General features: G+C 41.6%; 1 protein-coding gene across 1 annotated transcript in view; it reads left to right on the top strand.

Moving 5' to 3' along the window:
* zfp64 (ZFP64 zinc finger protein) overlaps positions 1 to 19,955 on the top strand; it is a 65,516-nt gene that overhangs the window by 28,926 nt on the left and 16,635 nt on the right. The window contains exon 3 of the mRNA XM_022228310.2: positions 8,972 to 9,131. The gene's annotated coding sequence lies outside the window, so the exon portion shown is untranslated. The remainder of the gene's footprint in view (positions 1 to 8,971; positions 9,132 to 19,955) is intronic.

The raw sequence follows: 19,955 nt of genomic DNA, 5'->3' as shown, positions 1-19,955 counted from the left end.
TCTTGGTGTGCGACACTCGTCTGGTATTGTGTCAGTGTCACCTCAGGGACTCACTGATGAGAATGGCAGTGAGAGTTCAGACTAATATTAATTGCCACCATTACTTTTCTGAAATCATGCACTAAAGATATAGAGGGAGGATACTTTCTGCATTGAAAGGGTAGGAAAAAAGTTTCAGCGTGCATTTGACCACTTGAACTTCTGTCAAAATGGGGTCACTGCAAACAACAGGCTCTCAAGAAGGGCCCAGTTTGATGTAATTCAGGTACCTGACAACGCACTTACATGTACATGTACAGTATGTGACAGACAGGCTTCAACCATGCACAGTGAAAATGGCCAGTTCTGATCTAGAATTGATTTATTCCGCTACACCATCAAGATTTTAAAGTTAAATGAATTTTTGTTCTCATTATTTGAGCATTACAGGGTTTTTAAAAATCTATTTTCAGTCAGTATATTGCCTTTAAAGGAGAGAGGCTGCAAGAAAGACAGAGAATCTTTTTTAAAATAAACCCCAACAGTGCCTACATGTGGGTCTAAATTGAATGGGTCAGATTGCAAACTCTGAGAAAGCCTTGGTTAATCACATCTGTCCAAAGCTCCTTCTATCGACCAGTAGAATTTTTTTTAGTGAGATTAATCACAGAACAATGGTCCACTATTAAGCAAAGAAACAAAGGGCTTGATGATTGGTTCCCTGGGAGAACCCTTCTCTATTGTGCAGAGTAAGAGTTGCTGAAGTTGGATGCTTTTTACATATTTGCATAATGAATGGGAATCCTTAATAGTCTGCAGGGGATCCAAAAGACTGCTAGACCCCCATTTGATGGTAAGCTTAGATGGTGGTTGTGCCTCTCTGTAAAATTTGTGTGAATTCTTGTCGTAAAAAATGAAAAAAATAGTTTACTTGTATCCAATTCTGACGGTACTCCGCATGCCTACAGCAGGGCTCTTATACACTTCAACATTAGTTTACAAAATTGTTGCTTTACAATCAAAATTATATTAAATGCAAGTTGCAGTTACCTTATGGTTTTATGCTTTTTACTCCTTTCCTATGTGCCTGTCACTGTCTCTTTACTGCCAACAGAGGGCTCTTCAGCCCACAGTGACTCTCATGAAATCAGCCGTGTATCTCCCTGAAGAAAGGCAGGGTCACTGAACCAAAGCACTGCACTCACAACAGGAGCCGCTTCATGGCTCTCAAGTTGTTTTTCAATGGATAATTATGCAAACTTCTTCACAAAATATGTTATTTAAATTATACTTATTTGGTCCTTGTGGCTTCAGGCGGCGTATCGAGCCTCACATCACATTACATTAATAAATCGGTTTGTTTTATGTATCTCTTTCTCCAGCGCACATTCCGCATCGTCTTATTAGCCGAACAGCTCGGGGTAAAATCAATTTTAATCTACACTCTCTGAGCGTGATGCTGAGGGGGTTTTGAATAGTTAGCGGGGTGAAAATTGGCAAGAAAGGCTCTCAGTGGCCCAACGGAAAGAATTTACTATTTATTTGATTATTTATTTCCCGTTTACTTCTCACCAGGAAAAAGGGAATCTTACTTTGGATAGGTTCAGTTGTGCAGTCATGGAAATGTTCAGGATTGTCAAGAGATAAAGGTTTGAGATGAAGTTGGCAAAATTTGATGAGAATTATTTAAAGCAGTAGAACAAACTTGGAAAATAATTGTCAAGGTGAGGATTGTTAGAGGTACATGTACGTAAGAGTAAGTAAGGCAGTGTATGTAGATACATGTACATCAGTACCTGTACTGGCACCCTTTAAACTTTCAAAATGGGTGCTTTCCATCCTAGCTGTGTGAGTGTTTAGTGCTCAGTCTGCCAATGTTCATGCACAATTTATACATTGTGTTTTGTTATTGGCCTGTACGTTGGCAGCAACTGACAAATTGATTTTCCAAAACTACCCAAAATGTGGATTTGTTTCATTTTGCTCAACCCTACGTTTAACTGATTCATTTTCATCAAAACAAACACTTGTCAACTTTTTATCAGAACAGTGTTTACGCTTTCCAACATCCTCAAACTTAGTTTCATTGTTCTTTTCATAAATTTGTAACAAATGTCCACATTTCAATTCAGCAATTACATACTTTTTGAAGCTTCCCTCCCGAACTGTCAAGTTTTATTTTTAAATGTCAATGCCTTTTCAGATGGTGGATCGACAGAGAAAAAAAGAATTCCATTTCCTCTCCAAAACTGACATGCTGAAGATATTCCTTTCGTGCCCAAGTACTCAAAGCAATTTTCCCCCGAACCAAAAAAATTCCAGTACATGTGCCCTGCATTATAACTGTATCATTGGCTGTAACAAAATCCTGATCTAGCCTCTACAACATGTCCCCGGGGTGGTCGTTAAATATTCATTTTTCTCTCCGTAGGTATTGAGTATTGCCCTTTAAATGCCTGTTTATACTTCACGGGCCAGCAGTTAGACGGAATATCTTCTTCTTTTTTTCCTTTTTTGTCAGCATTGTGTGTCGCCCATGTAGATTAATTGGGGGATGGAGTGGTTATGTGGTCAATTTTCGGCCAGCTCGTGTTTCCCTCGGCCTGCGTCATTTAAAACACTGGGCTCTAATTAAAAACCATGCCGGGCATGGGTATTAATTGAATTTAAATTGTAGCCCTATACTTTGCCGAGTGCATGTCCCCAATGACGAGTAGTGCCTCAGCATGAGAATTAGAAATCTGTGACATTTTGTGAACTGTCTGTTTATAATCCATCAGGAAGTTGCAAGAGCTTGGCATTCTATCAGAGCTTGCGCGATAGGACCAAGAAATGACAGGTACATGTAAATTAGGCAGGCTCAGATTGGGAGTGGTATTTAACAGTTGAACTTTGGTCGGAAGGAGGGTAGGAGTTTTATGATAGAAGCTGTCCAACCTAGTCTGTCTCCCCTTCCTATATAGCCATCATCATTCAGTCTTCTTCATGTGACTCTGTGCACGTTTCTTGCACAGGTCCTCCTAAAGACAGGAGGGTGATCTTTCAGGATATTTTCCCAGATTTTGAAATCCTTGGCTCAAAAAATTCTGGATTTTTAGAGAGTTTAATTACTCACTTCTTCTTTGTAATTTGTACTGAAACAGTACAAGATTCTCTCAATCATAACCCTTTGTGATGGAATGCATGTCGCCATAGCTGGTTAAAGCCTTGAAAAGTCACTGTATTGTCCCCCTCCCCTGCTGGATGTTTCATGGATATTTCTTCTTGTATCAATTTCACCCCAGAAACAGTTTCATTTCAGAACTCCACACTCCCTGGAAAATAAATTGCAAGTGATGTTTGGTAGCATTCAGAGTGTGATCAGTTTTTACAGATTACAAATAACATTCAGACCATTTTATAGCTTCACATTCATCTATTTGACCCTAAAAGAGCCAGGTTATTTTGGCCTCTCTCATAGCCGAGTGGGGGCAGATTCTGCCCCCCCCCAGAACTCGGCTTTGCCACACTCAATTTTTTTGAAACTTGGCAGGCATGTATAAACAATCCATATTGTTACAAATATGATGTTTGAAGGTAGTTACGCAAATGATTTGGTTGTTACAGTTATTTGAAGTTCAAGGTTAAATGTGTTCCCGCCCACATGCATTGAACACCACAGTAGAAAAAGTATGCAGTTTTTGCCGACCTGTCTTGAAAAAATTGGTGTTGCACAAGAGCGGTAGGGTCAGTTTTCACAAAATTGATGTCAAAATGACCATAAGGAGGTACTGTAAAAACTCCTAAGGCTTTAGCTCCTGAAAAAAAATGCACTGCAGAGATATTGGAAATATGTCAAGGGGGGGTTGGAATCTGCCCCGCTCCCCCAGCTCTTGTAGGTTAAGGGGGTACAGCCCCCTCCCCAGTGTTCTTAAAAATGTGACTTGAGCATGCCCTGTGAGCAGTACCAGTGGTTTTATGGTATATGTGCTATATCAACGACACATAGTCTTTGTTGGGGCAGAGCACCACAGCTCACTGTTCCCCCCCACCGACCATTCTTGGGGAGACTGGTCTTTTTACATGCTGCTCCTGAACTCTGGAACAATCTATTTGAAATTTGTTGTTTATCACTATTTAAATCCTCTCTGAAAACCTAACTTTACCTCATGTTTCAGTGTTAATAAATGAGTTGGTATTCATTTGCTGCTTCTCATATTTGTAAATTTAATTTCAGTGCTTTTAAGATTTTATTTGTATTTTTGTAGTATGTGAACCATGGACATCTTACTGGGTGGATACCAGTGTCTTATAAATTTTCACTTAGTATTAGTCCAGTGAGAAAACTGAATTTAAGATGTGTATTCATTATGTAAACGCATGTCTCTACTGAAATATGTTACTGATAATGACCTCCCATGCCAAGTTGTGAGGATTCATTCCCCATAGCCTTTTCGCATTAGAGGCCAGGTAAGTCGTGAAAGTCATCAGACCCACTTGAAGTTAAAGGTATTCATAAGAGATGTTGCTCAGTGTACATGCAAAAGGAACCCTAACATTTTTCACCCACACATGTAATGCCCATTGTCAGCACTGTGCCAAACTGAATGCAAACTAAAAAAAAAAAACCAGAATAATTCAAAAAATAAAGCTGGCTTCAAGACTCACTTTGTCCAATCCCATTACATCTGTACCTCAAGGCCAGCTCTACTGGTGGTTACATGGCTTTATACACGTACGTGAATCTTCATATCTAGTCGGGCAACATTAATGACTGAAATGCCATTTATAATTTTGCACACCGGACTGCCCTTGGTTATCCACCCGTTGAAACTGCGGAGTTCCTCAGACATTCGTAAATAATCAGACTGAACAGCCCTTTACGGTTTTTGAGTTTTCGCAGTTGCTGGCTGAGGAAGCGCTGTCAGAATTTGATTTTGCAGTGGCTGTGCATGTCCTGCCGTAAGTAACCACTGCAGGTACATGTACAAGTATGCATGACGTCAAACACAGTAAAGCGAACCCATCTGTGTTGCACCAGAACTGACATGAAAGTATTGAGCTATTCTTGTTTTTTTTTTTTTACACTTCTGATTCCGGTTTGCAGTGAGACACAAACACAAACGTTACTGTCCATTCTTGATGCTGAAATGTACATAGCAGCCACTTTCTCCCTGGTTACACTCAAGTTGTAGCCTACATGCCTACATTCATACCGGTGTTTAGAACAGCTGTCAGAGCATTCAAGTAATATGTGCACATTCCTGGTCTGTAAATGGTGAGAATGCTACAGGGATCTCCATTCCAACTCATTGTGCCAGAGTTTCCAGTTTGTTTGCGTGAAAGGATATATATGCCTCATGATTACTTTACAATGGTTGGATTTGATAGGAATGGATAATGGAAAATTGTTTAAAAATTTGCCTTTTGGGTGTTCGATGTGGCTAGGGCTCATATCATGACTTACTCTGGTGATGTATCTTGACTTTTTATCTCACCATATAGTTCATCGTGCATAATTTACTGCTGCAAATATATTACCCTCTAGATCCATGACAGCATTGGTTTACATGTACATGTGCATGTATGTCAGTCACTTCATGTACCTGATGTGTATTACAGAACTCTTTTTTTTTTTCATCCATGTACTCTCTTGCATAAATTTTAGAAAGCTGAGCAAGTTTAATGATCACTGAATGCATACCGGTGTGTTTTCATTCCCTCATAATATAGACGATTCACATTAGTGTGCCCCCAAGAGTCAGCAATGCGTTGGCCAATCACAACGTGCGAAATTTGGCAACGCTTTCCGAACGTGCATTGGGTCGACAGATTTCATGCATTGTGATTGGCCAACACGCTGCAAACTCTTGGTGGGGCGCCATTGTGAATCACCTGTACTGTATACATCTTTGGTGGGAAAAGGGACCAATGCGATATTCTATGCACTGTAGTCTATTGGACAAAGATGTTTCTGACAATTTGGCCAAAGGCATTAGACACACACATCATCTGTACTCCAGATTGTGCCCAATCAGCCAGTGTTAGCTGGAAGGGTTGAGTCGGCTGACAGCTATTGACCAGTCAGCAGTCCTTGGTCTTGTTCCTGACCAGCATCTCCAATTTTCTGATGCACAGAGTTGCATAGTTTTCGTGCGCATAAACATCAGGCATAATAATCCAAACAGGCAAGGGCAAATGCACCATCCTCAGAGTTTCCCTCTCTCCCCCCAAAAAAATTGACAAAAAATGTGGGGGGGGGGAGGAAATCAACAGGCCGTTACAAACTTCTTTCTAACACCACTTGGGATGATGAAAGAAACTATTATGGCAAAACCTTCTTACTTTTCAAGGGAACACTCTACCATTGTGGCTGGCCAGAGGTGACTCGTCACTGATGTATGTGTGCCTCAAAAGCACATCTCATGGTCAGTCCACAATGGCATCATTTGTACTGGGTGCGAGCACTCTGTCTGTCCAGCTCGGTAGGCGACTGAAAAATGGAGAGCCAATCAAATCTGCCAATTGTCCGCTTGCCACTGATGACAAATTGGTTTCCTCTTCTGTGCACAAGGTAATTGGAAAGCATATCACAGCCAAAGGGGTCGTAGGGAATTCCATCTTTTCATTTCGAGGTCATTAATAGGCCCCAACAGGAGTTGATTTTCACACCTTTGGCCCAAGCAGAAGGTGGAGCAGTACTCTGAGCAGCCAATAATCTTTATACCCTTTATGTCAGGATGTTCTTTAGGTTAAGTGGTCAATTTACATCCCCCCCCACTTTATTAGTGCTGGCCATTTTTTTTCAAGTAGTCGGATGAATTCTTGTCTTCTTAGTGGAAGGTAAAGCATGTTGGAATATTGTCCTTCAGGGGACTTTGCATAAACAAGTTATCAAAATTTTCCACTGAATAGCACAGCAGAAATTGTTTCACACAGTATTGGTGCTGTTTGTCAACAAGAATGTGGTTTGTACCACTTCACGCATTTTTTTTCCCTGTGAGATGTGTTTATTCAGCAAAGAAGTACATAAAAGTACCCAAAGGAAAGAAAACAACTCATGGCTCATGAGTATGGTTTTTTTCTGATTTTGATGTTCAATTCACAAACATTTCCTGCTAAAGATGTCCTCAATTTTGAGACACAATTGTTAGAGTTGTACTTTAATAACAGCGCAATTTTGCCCCTAAGTGATTGCAGCATGTCGATGAAACTAGATGCACGCCTTACACAAATTGTAATATTTCCAAATAGGTCACTTGGGAGACATTTTGTGGTAGATTTTTCAACATTAAGAGACATCGGTCATCAGGGAGACATTTCAATGTCTCCCTAATGCTCCAACTACGAAAAGGAAGAAAATTTTTATTGTCTACTTTTTAAAAAGATGACAGATTAGGGTCTGAAAGGAAAACATGCAAAGTTTGGTTAAGATCAGATCAGGGAATATTGAATTATGGGACGGTAAAGTTTTGAAAAAATTTTGTGCACATTCCTATGGAAATGTCTCCCAAGTGACCCATTTTCGGTAATATTAATAACTGGGAGTATCATTTCCAGGGCCGACCAAGTTCCCACATCTCCATCCTGCCAAAACACCCCACCGAATTGACGATCATCCCAATAATGACGCACTGACCTCTTCCTACCCCCCGTTTGTTGCCTTTGTGTTTGTTATTTTTTTTTCATTTTGAAGCGCGTAACCCCACCACCCATCTCCCTCACTCTTCCCTCTTTCCTTACAGTTCCAGTTCATAATTGCTGGACCCGGAGGCTGTGCAGCTGTCCCAATTCGGGCCATTTTACTTGCAAAGATCCGCATAACTGTTTACCCGTCCTCCAAAATGTTTTGCTAATCAACTCATGCCCTGTCTCGTTAGGGTGTTTCCCAGACATTGATTTTTCGATATCTCGACCTCTTGAGGGGTATGCTCCAGTTACACTGGCCATGCTTTTTTTCCCTCCAGCTTTTACTTTTTGGTGGAATGGAGTTTAATTCTTAGGATGTATAAAATTCTGGTCAAAAGTTACATCCCCTTTGGCCCTGGGTTCACATGGATCAATCCCATTTCCATAAAGATATCCAGTTACGTTACCAGTAATATGGACGATTAATCATTGGTGTTGATTGTGAGGGAACTGATCTTCTTACGAGGAGCGAAGAGTTTCGGGGGATAATTATGCTTCACCCAAAACTGGCCGGAGGGTGCATGAAATGCGTGGCTCTTTTCCCGCTCTGGTTGGTGGGGCTCCAGAGGAAAGGGGGAATCGCATGAACGGGATCGTAATTCAAATACAGAGACTTCAGTGAGGAAATTCTCAGAATAGTTTAGGTGAAACTTTTTCAGGGCAGTTTCTGGAGGCTGGGATTGGGTGGATGGGGGTGGGGGTGTCTTTCTCTTATTCATTTTCAAAGAGCGCATTCATGAAATGATTGATTCGAATAATTTGATGTGTTGAATCAGTGTTTCGAACATTGTGTCCTATAAATGTGTGAACATGAGGCCCAACCTAACAAACTGAGTTAAAAGTCCACAGAGCCACTTTTGAGTTTAAAACCTCTGCAAGAATCTTGCACAGTGTAAGTTAATGGGAAACCACAGCATTTTTCATCAATTATGTCCATTTCCATCAGTTTGCCAAACTGAGCAATGCATGAAAACAGAGATCTCGGTTTGCTCTTTGTAATGACAACCCTAAAAAATGAGTGTAAAAATGGCCTTAAGACTCATTTTGTGGGAATGAACTCGGAGTCAGATTGCAAATAAGCAGCTTGAATTTCATCTTGGTCAAGTTTCTCCCACACCTTGACTTCCTCACTATTGTAAGATGAGAGAGGAATTATAGAGAGAAAAAAAACCTGGCAGGCAGCCTCATTGGGATGGTTGTCTTTCCGGATCTGTCAGCTGAAACGAGGGAAAGAAGGTCATAATGAACCATCATTAGATCTCATACCACTGCACGCAACGGTATAACTAAACCAACATCATCTGTCCATTTGTACTGTGTACAGATGCTGCAACCAGTTAGGATCATTGGAAGTGTTAACATCTCAGCTGACCCAGCGATGCACATTGACCCAGGTGAGATTAGAAGGCATCTCTCAAATTCCTGAACCGACAGTGGAAGACTAGACCTGACCAGATCCAAGGGATCAGGTCACACCAGGACAGGTAAGATTTTTGTGTGGATTATTACTCTCTGTTTTCCCCCTCTAGGAGAATGGGGAAATACCACTGGAGGAAGAATTTTCTTTTCCCTATTAATGAGATTTGAAAAATTAATAAATGGTATTTAGCTTCGAAAACACATTATAGTACAATGTGCAGCAAACTGTCACCTGTGTCCATACATGCGTTTCAACAACTGATCTGGTCGTGGTCTTGCATTAAACCCAGCAACCCACAGTAATGTTGGATATTACATAGTCCTTTCAATCACACCTTCCGTAATTTATACATCTGGCCAAAGTAGCCATCACGTTCCTCCGAATGCTCATCCCCCCCCTCTCTCAAGCATCCCTGTCCACCCTGACTTGAAGGATTTTTCATATCAACCAGAAACAGCACGCGTACAGGGTACGTGCCTGGGTGTACAAATTCAAATTGCTGGCCCTTCCAAATCAGTATTTCTCCCTGCACTCCCCCTCCCCCCCCCGTACTCTCTGTAAAGAAGTCGTCTTGGCCTAATTCCAAACTCGTAAAACTGCCCCACTCTTCATCTCCATATCTTTCCCGCTCTCCTCTCCGCCGTTCACTTTCGAGTTATGCATAAGAACAGGGGGCTATAACATTTCGACTTGATCGGAGCGGGCGCTGAGTTAACTTGGTTTGTAGCGGGGCTTACATTACCTGTATAAAGTCAATAGTTCTCCAGCCGGCATGGAGGCAAACACTTCAATCCATCCATCTCTCCCCCCATCCCATCCGTCAATTCATATGCTGCTCTCATCATCACCGCTACTCTGATGCAATCATCCGCCGGGAAAGTAGGGAGAGGTAGGAAGGAAAGAGGAGAGAGAATGAGAGAGAGAAAAAAAGGAGCAGCAACCAGGGAAATGATTGAAAACGTGTCGCATAGGACTGCGACAGATTGTTCACATAATCTTCCCTGGTAGTGGTATCCTTTGTATGTCTCACTCATACTTGAGTACCTGGTCCTCTTTGGCCTCACTTGCTTCCATCGTCTTGGCCATGTTATCACATCTGTCCATTGCCCCTATTTTGACCTGTTTCAAGAAGCTCTTTTGATACATGTATGTTGACATTCATTTATATTTTCAAATAGTTCTTGTTTTTCCTATTTTAGCAGAAACAACCGAGGAAATTTATGGATTCATAAACCTGAAATTTATGCAAAGTAATGTTTTGCCATTAGCAGCTAATCATTCTGACAAATTTCTTATCCAAAAAAAAGGAAACCAGATAAATTCTATTACTTTGCACTAATCACATAATGGTTTATAACCTTCTTGAAGTTTTCACTCTGATTGGCTGTGCAGATGTGATGTCATGCCACCTGCCAATCACTCTTACCGCCTTCCATCCCCCCCCCACATTTTAATTCAAACAGTGGCTTTTTACCCTGCTATCTCTCACCCAGCCCGCCTGCCCCGGCCACTTACTGGGGAAATATCACAGGAAGTGTCGGCATGCTCCAGCAGGCAGAAACAGAGGGAGGGAAACCGTAGGAGGATGAAGCACTTGGGTCGGTTGCAGTCAGCAGCCGTGGCTTGGCCAGGCCAAGTATAGGGCTGGCGGAGAGAGAGCAAGCCAGAGATCCCTCCCCGACTGTGATTGTAGCGTGTCACCACAGCTGACTGATATGTTTGGCTTTGAAATCCCTTCACACTCCAAACCCAGAGTGAGATGGAGTGCAGTTGGGGTCCGAAGCTAATGGAATTTAACCGCATTCCCCTGTTTTTTTGTTTGATTTTCGTTTGTCCAGTTTTCTTCTTCTTCTCCCCCTCACTCCGCAGTTCTTCCCACTCTCTGTGGAGAATGACGGATCACTCCATTTGGAGAAATAAAATTAATGGAGATTGGAGGGCCAGAGAAATTTACCTTGGTGGGTCTGTGTGTGGCCTGTGACGTGTGGTGTTGCAAAGATCGCGCGCGCATGGCTGGGGGGGGCCAAGGCTCGGCAGGCGGTGTTGCGGTCGCGTGGTCAAATGTTTGCTGAGGAATATGTATCGCCTCGGACAGCTTTCCCGGGGCAGGCATCCTCTGTTTCAATAAATTCCTCTTGATGTATGGCACTTGCCCCAGGCAGGCTCCCTGGTCTGCGTTTTGGCTTCCCTCAGGAACAGCGAAAAAACAAACCAACATATGCCGACCTGAATGTAGATACATTTCAGCCCTGTCAACTCCAGTTAGGCCAGCTCAGAAAGAGTGGCCTCTTCATGAGTACTTTTCATCATGGAAGGAGTACTGATATACTGACACACTTATTTGCCTTTCTTCAGCCATGGCATACCTGGTTTTTTATTCGGTAGGCGTGTATCCACACATTTTGTAGCAGGCTTTGTTTGACCTTTGCTTTCTCCATATGTGTTTGTGTACTTGACAGTCATTAGGAGGTTTGCAACGATTTATAGATATATACCTTTTTTATTCCTCTAACCACAATAAACTACTAGTAATTGTACAATAGTGAGGGAAGTGTTTGCTTTGTTATAACACTGTTTCTACTGTTAACTGCGGTGCGTGGTAGTTATTTTTTTCTTTGTATTAACTGTGGATTCTTTTATGAATGAGATGGAACAATTCACATCGGTATTGTGCAACTTTTTTTTAAGATGAACCTGTGAAAAGAGAAGTTGAAAGCTTAGAGCCAAATGACATGAATCCAACATGTTCATGTCACATTATGAACCCATGGGAGACTACAATGAACAAGGGCTCCCTCTCTTGACTCTGAGCTGTCCACACAGCTCATTTCTGCTTGTAGTGATTAGCACTATTGAAAGTGCAACAAGATAAGCCTGCACTCAAAAGTCAGTCAGTGTTGATCGACTGATGATTGTAATTCCTCTCTTCATTAATATTTCCCAAATTGGGCACCCTTGTTCGTCCAAGCTTGCCTTTGTTTCTTTCATATTTACCTACCCAAACAAGTTTGCAGATCAGTTTGCCACCAGCCAAGCACACGTGAATGGAGGACAGCCATAGAAGGACCCCAAGAAATCAAGAGACTGGACATTGGCTAGCAATTTAGTGTTTCCATGGTTTATTGAAAGACAGCATCCAAGTACCTAAAAATGACTTGCATTTGCATGTACCTAACCCATCACTCACTTTGGTCACAGACCTTTTTAAATGGGATTGGCCATGTAGGGTTAAATTGACATTATGTAATAGTTTCAACCCTAAGTTGGATTAACACATCTCTTATGGCATTAAGTCAGCAAAAATTGGCATTTTCTGTGTGCTTTTATCAGTCTTCGCCTGGGCTCTTCACAAAAATTTATCGAAATTGGTCATTGAGGGCAGCAGCCAAATCTTAGCAAAAATGTGATGTCATAGACGGACTCAACTTTCCAGACCAGAATGCATAGTTCTGGCAAAAGAGTTGATCGGTCTGCGCAAGAATAATAATTCTCTCAGCTCTGGCGCATAGTCGGGTACGTAACTTGCATGTGTCAAGTCAACCATATTTAGTCTTATTTCCCATGTCCTTCTCTTAACACAGTGCAGAGCTATTGGGAAACTGACGTTGCATTCATTTTGTTTCACATTGCGTCGTACACATGTAATAATTTCTATTGTGAATTGTAAATTTCGAAAGAATGCTGATAAACTGTGTTGTCAGTGGCTGTTGTCACAATCAAAACAATTCCCCAGAGAGCAGTTTTTATAGATTCCTGAGTGACTTTTCACACCAGCATTTGTGGGTTAGATTTGTGGACAACACACGATCAGCTTTCCCTGTATAGAGAAATCCCAACCCAACGTTTCACGTCACCTGGTTTTGCCGACGATAATACGTGCATGTTACACCTTAAAACAGGATTTATCAAACATCGGGGAATACAGCCATCAAAAAGCCAATGTAGGACAATTACGTCTTTCAGAAATTTTCATAATGGTGCAGGAAAAAAATCATGACCAGTCAGTGTTTTGTTGTCGATCCCCCGGATTGCGGCCATGCCTGTGGCCAACAGCCCCCAGTTGCAAAATCTCTTCCTGGGTGTATTCTGGTTCCAACTGACAAGGAAATATTTCTTGTGCCTCATCAGCTCTTTCAATGTCCCTTCCTTTGTCAAATGAATAAGATTAACATGACAACTGATTAAAAATCATCGCAGGAATTATCATTGCTTGAGTCTGACATAATGGCACATGCGAACGCTAGTGTGTTACGTACATGTTGACTCGTCGTTGCATAACAGTAAACTGTTGCTGGATAAAGGACTCCATCCTATGACATCACGATTCTTGGGAATTTCTTCAGACAGCTTTCAGTACCCGACGGCTGTTGTTTAGCTTTTGCTCCGAGAAGGGAGTGATATAGGTTCATGAAAACTATAATTTTTAATGTATTTCTGCACATTTTGAAATTATGCAGATGTGTTTTTTTTTGTTATATGTATGTTCATTTTGTTGATGCATGTTGATGGCATGTTTTACTAGAAGTCTTCCCATCCCCTTTAAGGCCACTGCGACAGCGTTACATGTGGGATAACTCTGCACAGTTTCAGTCCCATCTCCAATGGTAACTTAACAATTTTCAAAGTCGAGGGGCGTCGGACTTTGTGAGAGCATCAGGCATCAGCCATTAATAGAATAATCCATAAAGCCCCACCCCATTATAAGACCTGCCGAAATTGGGGGGTCATTGCCTACCCCCCACCCCATCCCCCCTCAAAAAAGTAGGGGTCACTGGCCCGCCTGACCCGCTTCTGGCACCAGTGCCCAACTCATAAAAGTAACTCATGCTCTGTATGTTGGTGTCAAACTGCACAAAGAAAATGAGTACAACTTCAGTGAAAGTGTGCATTTATGTGATCAAGTACAAAACCACTTAAAGGACAACAGGAAAAGATGAATCCAGTCGGAAGACCCAAATTCTTGCCGAAATACCAGATGACTCTTTTTTGTGTATTTGGGACAGAGAATTTATTTCACCAGACTACATTGCTTCTTCTTCATCTTCACCACCAACCTGACTTGCCTCTTGCAGATATACCGGTACGTGTCCAACTCAATGGCGTACTCTGAGGATGTCAGAATACGAAACTGTGCCAGACCACTAATCACACAAGTGTCGGAAAGTATGAAATATTGATTTGCAAATATTAGTTTTTCAGGGCTTGGGAGCATGAGTCGGACAAGGATCTCCTGCCCCTCGATCCGCGCTGAGATTGAGCACACAGGCATGACTCTGTTGGCCCTTCTCCTCTACCTGTCTTCTCCCCCCCCCCATTCTCTCTCCCTTCTTATTTTTTGTCCATCCCCTCCATCGGTCGTAGGGGGATTTGTGCATGCAGGGCCATGCCCGGCAAGCCGTTAATCTGCCATTTATCAATTATAATGCCATATTAATTGACAGGCTGAAATCATGCATTCAGGCTGTGAGACTGTTATTCCATTCCACCCCTTCATCACTGTCATCCCCGTTACAGCTTGGCCAGTTCATTAAAAGAAGTTCTCCGAGTCAAAAGAGCAGGACCGTAACCTCTCCCTTCTCTTTTTTCCCCTCATTTTTTTTTTTTTTACAGATGTAACAACCTGGTACTTGGTATTTACACACCAAGAATCCCAGGCTATGCCTCTCCACGTTCTTTTCCCACTTCTTCCCTTTCTCTTTCTCTCGCTGTCTTCTCTGCCCCAGCGATTAAGGAATCATTCTTGTGTGTACAGATAATTTCAGAACGGTATTATTTTTGATTTCTCTGGGGAAGGCCTATGGTGACTGAGAATTAATTGCATCAGGGCAGGGAATTACCACATGGGCCTCTGCGTCCCCCAAGCACTTCTGGGGCTGAGCGCATGATTCAGGCAGGAGATATGAATTGACACATATGCAGGGTTTTTAAATGCCAGAGATACTCTTTGCCCAGTTGAAGTTATTTTGTGACTTGGAGTCAGTTGCCATTGTGCAGTCATTCCCTTTAGGAAAGTTGCTTCAATACGCAAGTTAAATAAAGTCCAGTTGAAACTTAAACCTGTTTTGGTTCTGTAATATGGACGTCAAAATAAAAATTGTTTTACATGCTAAGAGTCCTAATCCATACTAAGGACTTGAAATTTTATTTTTCCTTGATACTGCTTTTTAAAGTGTTTACACCACAGGTTTAAGTTTTTATGGTAGAGGCTGGGTAAATGGTTATTTACAAAAATCTGATGGATTTGACAGCTTCTATGAGCGATCATGCATGACAGGGAGATTGGTTTTGCAGATGCCATTTCTGAGAAGAGCTTAACTTTCTATTTCCTACAAGATAATAAAGATGGAGTGGTATTTGGATAACGCTTAATGTGGTTATGAGTCTTGCACATTCAGTAAAGGTATACTGATATATTTTGTTTGGCCTGTTGGCAATGAAATGTTCCCAGTAGCGGGGGAAGTCAAGAGACACTTGTTGGTATTGCTGTTGGTAGGTTCCATTACACAAGTATATATAATGAATGTTCATGAGTGCATTGGTAAGGATACTAATTGAAGTGACATACTGAATGTTCCATTCCATGAAGGAAGCCAAATGGAATGCCGTTTCTTTCCATTCCCCCTCCTACATTTCCAAAGGAATTCTTTGAACTGTAAGTTTTGCTTCTGTTCTTCAGTTACAAACATTCATATGTATTTATGTACATTCGTAAGTTGAGGCTCTCTTCAAATCCGGAACCATGAATCTAATATCAGTTTGCTTAGCATAGGGTGTCAAATGGAACCACAATTAACAAGTTTCAGGTATACAATACATTCTCATTTATGTGTAAAATACACTTTACATGTAGGTGCTCAGTGTGAAGCTTGACGTGACAGCCACAACCACATGAGGCAATGTAAGAAAGCATCGTAGAGCGAAGTTAGATTCTTGGCTTTTGCTTGAAGCAGTTTGCTTCCATAATAATTGATTTCTTTTCATATTACAGGAAGTCAAAATTTCAATTATTTTTCCTTTTTTAAATTGCTAAAGTTAATGAAAAGAAAAATAGCATTGATATCTGGATAAAGGTACATGTATTTGTAGAATGTTTTCTTCAATGATTTAAAATTGGTAACTGTTCTGAGAGTTTGTAATGTTAGAATTTTTTGGGGGGGTCACTGTCAATGTCAGTTTGAAGTTTCAAATGCTGTTACACCATGACTGAACCCTCATGCCAGCATTTTCATCAAAAAGGCTATCGTTCAATTGCCTCCCCACGCTCCAGCCCTTGCTGGGTAGAAATGAGAGACAGAGAAAACACAAATTACTTCAGATGTAGAATTTATGGTTTCAAGGTCCGGGAGCTGACTTGATAATCCACCCGACATCCCCATGTGTTACTGGAACACACATGCACACCCCAACACACACAGTGCCACAATCGGCTGCTGGTCTCTCCTCAGTTCCCCCGGCCTGGCGAGAATTAATTACCTAAATTCGGATCCCCTTCCATTGCGTGGCAGAGGATCCCCAAAGAAGAAAATATGATTTAGTAATTGATGCAGAGGACATTGTTTTCACTGCCTGATTAACTCGGAGGCAATTTCCTTTTAGCCCGCCGTTTCTACAAATTCGATGAATACATGATCAAGGGACCTTCATTGGTATTCATATTTTCTGGAAACAATCAAAAGCGGGTGGATGTCAAGGGGTATTATTGAGTTATAGCTGGCGGGTAATTAAATTTTGATTGCGAGGCAAGAAATAAAATTCGTTTCGTTGGGGGGGAGGTCGGAAGGGGGGGAGAGAGAGAGGAGAGCTAGCAAGAGAGAACTGTAAAGTGCAGATTTGGAATTATGGTTGGTTGAGTTTTGGCCGGGGGAATGGCAATGAGTGGAGATGGCTGTTGGAGACAATTGGCTGCTGGGACGTGTGGAGAGCTCCGGAAATGCTAAATGTGTCCGCAGGAAATAATGAGCACTGGGCTGATTTCTGATCGAAATTGTTCCAGGTTTTTCCCTTTCTTTTTTTTTTTTCCCCAACTTTTTTTTCAGGACATACCATGTTTGTCTTTCTGATGAACAAGCACCCCCCCCCAGAAAATTGACAAATAACCCATACCTATATAAGAAAATGCTGCAGTGGTTCTGGCACTGGTCACATTTAAACAATATTTGTGATTTACCCATTTTGTATAAGCTGTGAAAGGGAAGGGACAAGACCATTTCTTATTTTTTTGTCAAGGTTATTTATGTAAAGTGGGCCTCAGAGAACAGCAGTACTGGTAGCATCAAATCTTTTCCCTTTTCAAAACATTCTGAAAGAAATCTATTAATTTTGTAATGAGAGAATTTTTTTACAGGGAGGTCCAGTACAAATCATGTAAACAAAATTATCAGAATTGTGTTTCCCAAAAATGTGATTTTCTTTTTTACTGCCTATTTCAATTCTTTTGTTTGTTAATTTTGTTTTGTTTCATTTATGTTTTAATTTTAAAAAAGAGATTGTAATATTACTCAAGCAACAGGATACACTAAATTAAAAAAAAACCTGATTAGAACGTTTTGCCCTCCAAAATGATGTGGGATGACAGCATTTAGCACTCATGGGCCATTGGTCGAACCCCTGTGGGAAAATTGTTCCCACATTTCTCCCATGGGATTTGTGCTCAAGACCGGAGGTTGCTATTGGCACAGCATACATACTCCTGGTTGAGGCAGTAGGTGCCCCTTGAATCAGAGTCATACAGCTCAGGAAAGGATGAAGATGTTAACTGATAGACAAGTGACACGTAATAAAGTATTACTGTGCCTTATTATGATATGGCATGAGGATCTGTTTTTCTGTTTTGTATTTCGTGAAAATTTGTCAACTCTGTGAGGACGGAGGGTGGGAAGTGCAAAAGCAGAGGAAAAAATGCTGAACTTGTCACAGTTGATGAAGTACTCCTATTTGGTCTGATTTTGAATCTTTTCATTTGGTGACCAAAAAATTTTGCTTTAAGATGAACGTAGAAAAAGAGAATGAATTCAACTCATCAATGTAGACCTCTCTGCCAGAGAGGCAGTTTCGTCCCATCCAAAAAGTAACAGTTTCTGGAGCCTGTTGGATGGATAAATGACTAACTTGAGGCTCCCAAGGGGAGTTAAAAAAAAAGGGGAAAATTACATTAAATCCCAAGCTTCTGCCTACTCTGTAAAAAAAAAGAAATCCTTCTATTTGATTTCTCCTAGTTCGTAGCCAGCCATGCGCAGTCAGCCTCAGGCATAATTTCATAATTCAATAGTTTTGCTCCAGTGATCATAAAATGCCTAGCAGGCATTAAACGGGTTAGAAGTAAGAAAATTATGGAATGCTGGCTTGTCAATCCGGCTGGGGGAACCACTGGAAACAGTTTAATATTGACTTAATCAAATTTGTCGATACCCAGCCCACGGTTGCATGATTTTTAATTTCACCTATGTGGCCGAGGCGTTTATTTTCCTTTTTCAGATGGTAATTTTCAGCCACTTTTTTCCTCCCTCTCTATCTCTTTCCTGCGTTCATCCTGCGTCCTCGGCCCTTCCTCTTATGTTTTTTCTTCCTGCCTGGGTCTCAGCCCCTGAGGGAATTTTCAGTGAAGAAAATATTTATACACCAGGCAAAAGGGAAATAAATTCAATTTTGTCACAAAACAACTGGGATTCGGGATACATGTGTTGCATTGCATCTCAGCTTTTAAAAAAGCTGTTGAATACACTTAGCTTTATGAAGGCCATTTCTGCCTTTTTTTTCTTTTCATTTTGATAAATGCAATTTTTATTGCTTTGTAAAATCCCCTGCTTGAGCATTCTTTTTTATTGTGGATTTTTCCATTTCTTGTCTATATCCTTTGCTACATATATTTGTTCTTCAAAATATCAACATACTGACGGCAAACACAGAAAAATCAGTAAACCATTACGTCTAAGTGAAAGGTGCCAGACTTGAAGTATAATGAATTGTCGAACAACTTTAAGGAATTTGAATACATGCTTTTTGTTATTCTTTTTACTGGTCAGAAGTTCTGGCAGTATATTTCACATGTGTCGAATCTCTGTTTTCAACAAGTGCCTTATGCCAGCCTGGTATTCTGCCCTATTATTTTGGCTCCACATTGTAGACTGCACGACATGTTTGGTGTACGTGTATATTCTCGCCATCGTGACGGATCCCCTCCACATGCCCACGAGACTGTTTATTCTGGTAACAGTATCCAGCCTGGAAATATGACAGAGTCGTGCCCCGAGTCCGTACAGGGATGTCGATCTGTTTCCCTGTCATCCACCCAAAGACGGTCTAGAGAGAGAGACCCACAAAACGAAGCAGGTTGTGCTTCTTCCCCCCAGCTAGCCCCCCTTTCCAGGTCTCTTTCCACCCCTCGCATCAGGTACCCTCTGTGCAACCCAATAGCATCTTGATATTCCATTCAATATTATATCCATAGCCAGCCGTGAACATTTGATCTGGACCCTGCCTCCTAGCAGTGCAGAGCTAATGTTATTTGCAGCCACTTGGTTATCCCCGTCTTCCTTCCCCTTGGTGTGAAAATCAGCAAGGCACCAGGTGATGATGATGGTGTGTGCGGGTTTGTAGGGGGGGTAGGCTGCCACCTTAGCCCAGGGGAGGGGACCCTAGTCTGCTCAAGCCTGCAGTCCGGTATGTGGCCTCTAGTTGTTAGGTGCACTTGTACTACACACACGTACATGCATGGCATGACCAGGCCGGGGCCATTTATTGACAGGGAGCCAGTCCCATCGGGGCAAGCGGTATTATTTCCTACAATTGCTCAGACAGGAGGGAAAGATATATATTATTGTTCTGCTGTTTCGCTCTGGGTATGGAAAGAAGCATGAAAAAGACCCTGACGGATCAAATGGTCTTTGTG

Source organism: Acanthaster planci, linkage group LG06, assembly GCF_054643075.1.
Source record: "Acanthaster planci isolate LZ-2023a linkage group LG06, COTS_SCS, whole genome shotgun sequence".
Classification (NCBI taxonomy): Eukaryota; Metazoa; Echinodermata; class Asteroidea; order Valvatida; family Acanthasteridae; genus Acanthaster; species Acanthaster planci.
The sequence above is the reverse complement of the archived record's forward strand: the minus strand, read 5'-3'. Positions and strand labels throughout refer to the sequence as shown.